The sequence below is a fragment of the Gossypium hirsutum genome, chromosome D02, assembly GCF_007990345.1.
Source record: "Gossypium hirsutum isolate 1008001.06 chromosome D02, Gossypium_hirsutum_v2.1, whole genome shotgun sequence".
Lineage (NCBI taxonomy): Eukaryota > Viridiplantae > Streptophyta > Magnoliopsida > Malvales > Malvaceae > Gossypium > Gossypium hirsutum.
This window is the reverse complement of record NC_053438.1, coordinates 24596112-24603529: the sequence shown is the minus strand read 5'-3', so window position 1 is coordinate 24603529 and position 7418 is coordinate 24596112.

Genomic DNA, 7418 nt, shown 5'->3' with positions numbered 1-7418 from the left:
AGAAAATAATACCCCAAAATCAAAGCCGAGATTTGAACTTGGCTCTGATACCACTAAAACCAACACCCTAAACTCTGCCTAGACATTATGGCCGAATCTGGCAATATCATATTGAAATGTTTTTCGAAAACATAGTTTCTATGAAAAAACCCACTCTATATTAATTCTCGTTTATTGAAACTTAAGTTGTCTTTAGCAGTTTGTTGCTCTTATTTGTTGTTACTATATTCAAAACATTGTTTTGATACGAAAGCCTTTATTTTATGGTACGAGAAAGTGGTGTTTTGAAAAAAAATCATCTTTTGAAAAGTCATGTCCTATTTCTATCAAATATGAATTAAAATAGGTAAAATCCCCAAATTAAAAGTTTAAAAGAAAATTTTAAAAGCCCTTATTACAAAACAAATACCCAAAATAAATTTCTTATAAAAATGTAAAAGCAGGTGCAGTTGTGTGGCCACCTCCGAGTCCCTCGCAACACCGATCCCTGAGACTGGGAATTACCTGTAAGATAAACAGAAGGGTGAGTTTACGAAAACTCAGTGTGTAACCCCATAAAAGTAAATAGCCAATGCATTTACAGTCTGGGCTTAAGTCCAATTTAATAACAGCTCAGTTCAATTGTGCCTTAGCCCATTACAGTGAAAGTAACAATTCAGACATGCAATCAGAAACCCTACCCATCCAGCGTCTACACTCCACTTCGTCCAGCCCAACACTCCATGTGGGGATAAAATCACTCACCCATCCCTACACTCAAAAATTTAGCACCGGTTGCAACATTAAACAGTATTTGCAGCAAAGCTGCCAGTACAGTACACTTCCTCCAATCATAATAATTACATTCCCATGTAACATATCATACATGTATGCAACATATATATATCGTAGCATGCTCATATATAGTCATACATAACATTAAGCATAAAGTCATTTTCTAACATAGGGGCATAATAGTCATTTTATAACATAGGGGCATAATAGTCATTTTATAACATAGGGGCATAACAATCATTTTATAACATAGGGGCATAACCATCATTTTATAACAGTTTGGGGGTCAAGGCCTACTTATCGACCCATCAGTAAGCCCATAGTTGTCTCGGGCGACTCGTGCAACGTTAACAGTCAAATAGTGAAGTTAGGCCCAAGGCCCATAATGCGGGCCCATATGGGCCAACACACTCGTGTGGCCCACATAGCCCAGAATTGGTCTCGGTCATGACATTACACAATTTGGCCCAATTTTCTCCACATGCTCGTCTGGTTTACCCGTGCGGAATTCACAAGTCCGTTGGGCCCACACAGCCCATTTCGACCCATCGTGGCCCAAAACTGCCTAAGACCACGAAATCGCTCATGGTGACCGCAACAGTCTATGCCCACTTTTTATACATTCGGTTTACCACACGAGCGTGTGTTATTGCCATAATTTTTAGCTTTTGTCGGTTTACATTTTGGGCGGGATTTACACACCTTGTTTCTATTCATCACGAGCAGTCGCTTAAGCACTCACCAACCTACATTTGGTCAATCAAACACCACCATCAGTCCTACTTTACAGTTAACAAGAAACTCAAAATCTACAGTCCATTCATAGAATAGAGTAGCGTTACATTCAATTGAACCTCAATGATCTCCACGAATCTAGTCTTCAGTGATTGATTAGGAATTCCTTGAAGCCTTTCTTAACTGCCATACAATTGCTATCAGTTATTACTAAAGGCAGAAGAAGAAAGAAATATTGATTCGCATAAAGAAAGAAAAATAAATATTGATTCGCTTAAAGAACTTACCGAAAGAGAGCATGAGAATCAAATAGTGGAAGGATTCAACACTAGCACAACCCCTCACCCTCGATTTAAAGCGAAAAGGAAAGAGTAAAGTCAATCGGTGGAAGAAGAGGAAAGGTTTTGGCAGTGGTCAGAACTGGTATGTAACACCCCTTACCTGGTACCGTTTCCAGAGTCGAGCACGAGGCATTACTTAGCTTATCTTACTAATTCGGAGCATAAAAATTTGTTTTGAAAATTAATTTTACTATTTACAGCAAATCTGTCCAACTGCGCAGCAGTTACTAAATTGATTATAACTCGAGATAAGGGACTCGGAATTTAATTTCGTAAATTTTCCCTGAAACTAGACTCATATATGTTTCTACTATAAAATTTTTATAATTTTTGGTTCATCCAATTAGTACAGTTTATTAGTTAAAGTCTCCCCTATTTCACCATTTAACTGTCCTGACCTCTTTCCACTAAAAATAAGTTTTCTCACTGTAGGATTTTCATATTAAGTTCTTACTTATTTCTAGAGAAAATATACTCAATAAGGAATCTATTCATATAAACTATAACTCATAAATTTTTTTTTTACAATTTTTAATTATTTTCTAAACTCAGAACAAGGGACTCCAAAAACAGATCTGACCCTGTCTCACTAAAATTCACATATCTCAAAATATAAAATTCCTTTTGTTAAACCATTAATTTTCCATGAAAATAGACTCAATAATATTTCAATTTATATATCATTCACCTTATAAATAATTATATACTATCCTAGGTGATTTTTCAAAGTCACGTCACTGTGCTGCCTGAGTTCTGTTTCTTAGCAAAATTTTACCCCTTTCATGATTTCCATGCATAATTTATCACCTAGACTCTTATAACAACAAACACCTTCATACTTAACCATTTTAATAACCATTCATCATCAAATACTTACACACCATTCTTTAGCAAAATCATAATTACAAACATGCAAAATAACTAAATCCCTATACATGGCATAACCCAAACGTGTTTCATCATAAAATACCGAGCAGTTGTGGTTGATAGTGTGGACGATCTCCGACTTCTTTAGGATCCTTGAAATAGCTTTGCAATACTATAAGAGAAAGAGATATAAAAGAAGTAAGCATAAATCTTAGTAAGTTTACTAGCAAATAAATAACAACATTAAACACAAATAATTAAACTCAAGTGTCTATATCTCTAGTTTACTTTTTAGTTAATCTCATTCTAGTTCTCTTGCTTTTTACTTAGTATACTTGTGTGCATAACTTACTCTTCTCTTGCTGCATCGTTGAATATCAATTATTAATTTAATAAATTCTTAACTCTTATAACTCACCTAAGCTTGCCATTTTTGCTTTTAACTGAACTTTCATGTATATGATTCGTTTACTAGCCCGTTGAGCCACATTTGAATAATAAGGATACTTAGGTCTCTTCTGAACATAACATGCCAAATCCATGTCCCAGACATGGTCTTACATGGGATGTTCTCATATCAATGCCCATGCCATGTCCCAGACATGGTCTTAGGGGGACCTCTCATCTCGGTGCCAACGCCATGTCCGAGACATGGTCTTACATGGGACCTCTCATCTCGGTGCCAATGCCATGTCCCAGACATGGTCTTACATGGGACCTCTCATCTCAGTGCCAACGCCATGTCCCAAACATGGTCTTACATAGACCTCTCTACCCAAATGTCATGACATTTGTATCTGATACATTACTCATGTTTCAACGGGGCTTTTTAACACCGATTCTCTGTCATCTCATACTTGAGTCAACATTAAATAAATTCATAAAATAAATGCATAATTGCTGGAAAATTACAATATTAATAATAATTATTGAAATATTGTATTTATTTACCGTAAACTTACCTCAGTACCAAATATAGTCCAATTCACCAACTTAGTCTTCAACTTTATTCTTCCCTTTGTCTAACCTCGAGTTTCATTCTTCTTGATTTAAAATAGCAAATTAAACTTATTTAATACTCAAATTCATCAAAACAACCCTCGACTCTAACTTTGTCAAATTTATGATTTTCCCCTAAACTTTTACATAATTACATTTTTCTCTAAGGCTCGGAAATTAAACTTCATCTCTTATTCTTATGTTTTATAACATGCTAAAAAATTTTCCCTTCTATGGCAACATCAAATTCCCACTCTAACATGTATTTATGAACATTAGGTATTTTACCGATTGTGGGGTTTTACTCGTTTTCGCTTAAAATTGACTAGCAAAAGTTGTTTAACATAATTTCTAGCTTCATATTCTATCATAAAACATCAAAATAAACACTTTTCACCTATGGGTATTTTTCCAAATATAAATCCTAGGTTAAATTATTGCTAGAATAAGCTAAATTAAGCTACCGGGATCTCAAAAACGTAAAGAACATTAAAAACAGGGCTTAGAATCACTTACTATGAAGATTGGAACCTTGAAAAACCCTAAATATGGCTTCCCCCTTGCTAATTTCGTTCACTATGAAGAAGAAGATATTTTTTACCATCTTTTACCCCTTTTTAATTCTTTTTATTACTGGATTACCAAATTGCCCCTAACTTAAAAATTTCCTATTTCACTTATCTCATGTCCATTTTTGTCTACCAACTTAACCAATGGTCTAATTACCATATAAGGACCTCCAATTTAATGTTTCATAACAATTGGACACCTCTAACATGTAGAACTCAACTTTTGCACTTTTTACAATTTAGTTCTTTTGACTAAATTGAGTGCCCAAACGTCGAAATTTTCGAAAGAAATTTTCACGAAATCATTTTGTGAAATCATAGACCATAAAAATATAAGAAAAATAAAATTTTCCTCATTGGATTTGCAGTCCCAAAACCACTGTTCCGATAACCTTGAATTTAGGCAATTACAACTCTCCCCCCTTTTAGGATTTTCGTCCTCGAAAATCTTACCAGTAAAGAGATTCGGGTATTGTTTCCTCATTGTCTCTTCTGGTTCCCATGTCGGTTCCTCAATCCCGTGCTTTTGCCATAATACTTTCACCAATTTTATTTTTTTTGTTTCTAAGCTCCTTGGTTTCCCGTGCTAATATCTTAATCGGTTCTTCATTATAAGTCATATTCGGCTGAATCTCAACTTCTGTCAGAGTAATAACATGTGAAGGATCTGATCGATACCGTCGTAGCATAGATACATGAAAAGCATTATGAATTATATCGATAAGCAACCGGTCTAATTCTTTCTATGATTTCATATAATCCGATAAATCTTGGACTCAAGTTACCTTTTCGACCGAACCGAAGAACTTTCTTCCAAGGAGACACCTTTAGGAATACTTTATCACCCACCTGAAATTCAATCTCTTTTCGTTTAAGATCGGCATATGACTTCTAACTATCGGAAGCTTCTTTTAGACTATCCCGAATCAGCCTTACTTTTTCTTCTGTTTCTTGGATCAAATCTGTAACACCCCAAACCCGGTCTAAACTTTATGACCGAATCTGGCGATGTCACATTGTAACACCTCTTTCCCGTATTCGACGCCAGAATAGGGTACGAGGCATTACTAGAAGACATACATTTGTATACATATTAAACCGAGTTACAAAATTTCATCCAAATTAAAACTTTTAAATTATTAACATACTTTTATAATTTTTTAGAACATATCCTCGAAATATTATATTCATAACAAACAGGGCCTACGAGACCTGATATTTACTCATGTAATTCAAAGCTTCATTTTCATTTCATTCAATTCACAATTTATCATGTTCACAATTCAAATCAATTTCTCAATCCAATATATATTTCAATCATCTAAGAATATAATTCAAGTTACACGAACTTACTAGGCTAAATTGCAGAAATACCAAAATTCAAGGACATTTTGGTAATTTTCTATTTTCCTCGAATTTTCACCCAATCTTGATATAAATTAATATTTCATTCAATTTATTAATTTAAATAATAAAACAATTCGTTTCATGCAATTTGGTCACTTTTTGACATCTTTACCAATTTACCCTTAAAATATTACTTTTCTTCAATTTAGTCCTTGAACCTAAAACATGTAAATTAGCTATTTTTAAAATAAAATCATAATATCTAAATATTCACATATATTTTTCCTCCTTCTCCACTCCATTCCACATCCTTGATATATACATGATACCACTATTTACTTATTTACTTATAACAAGCTATTCACTTGAGTCATAGTCACTAAATTAATTATATCTTAAGCTACAGAACTCCAAATTGAGATACGCAAATTTTATATGAAACTAGACTCATATATCTTATTACCATAAAATTTTTAGAATTTTTTGTTTATCCAATAAGTACAGTTTATTCTTTAAAGTCATCCATGTTCTGCTGTCTGACAGTTTCAACCCTTCTTCACTAAAAATTAATTATCTTCTTGTACAGTATTCGGATAATGTTTCCATTTGTTTCTTATGAAAATAGACCCATTAAGGAATCTAAAAATATAAACTTAAGCCTCTAATTATTTTTATTAAATTTTTTTTGATTTTCCAAAGTTAGAACAGGGGAACCAGAATTCATTCTGACATTGTCTCACAAAATTTATTATATCTCATGTTTTAAAATTTCATTACTTACACTATTTCTTCTATGAAAAACTAGACTTAATAATATTTAATTCCATATTTTATTCATACTCTAATTCTATTTCCACTATTTATGGTGATTTTTCAAAAATAACCTACTGCTGCTGTCCAAAACTGTTTTAGTGCAAAATGTTGATTACTAGGTGTATAACTCCCTTATTCCCTTTCTCTATAATATTTCCCATCACTTTCACTTATTTCTCTTCACTAATATATCAAGAACTTAAGACCTTATATAAGAAAACTCTACTATAACATTATTTCCATACTTTTTTAATAATATAAAACTTAAAAATATATTGAAATCTTGATGTTCTTACCTTGTGCAATTGATTTCAATTTTTAACTTGATTTTCTGTCTCCTCTAGCTTCTATTTCTTGAATCTAACTTGATATTCTAGCTCCCCATTGTCTCATTATCAATTTTCTCTCTTGGTGGCTATGGAAATTTCTTTTCTTTCTAAGTGAAAATGGTGAATTTTTGGTGGGAGGACCAAATTGTAAAGAAAGGAAAACTTCTTTCTTTTCCTCTTTCTACGTTGGTTGCATGGAAAAGATGATAATTTTTTTTATCATCTTTCCTCCCTTTATATTAATCATTTCATAATAAAATAATACTAAAATCTTAATAAAATATTAATTAAATAACATTTATCTATTTAATTAATTAAAAATATCACAAACATCATCATTACCTTCTAGAATTCTCTCTCTCTCTATTTGACTATTTTGCCCTTTATAATCTTTTGAAATTCCATCCTTGAGTCATCACTTAATTTGGTAAAATTACAATTTAGTCCCTCAAAATTCTTCACATTTTCAATTTGGTCCTAATTCATCCATTTTCCTTAGTTTCTAGATTATTCCACTCTTAAAATATTTACACTATTGGTCCTTCAAATTTTTCGTATTTACACTTTAACCCCTCAAATTTTGAGTATTTACTCTTGGGCAACAAAACTTTTCTCACTTTTGCAATTTAATCCTTTCTTAAATT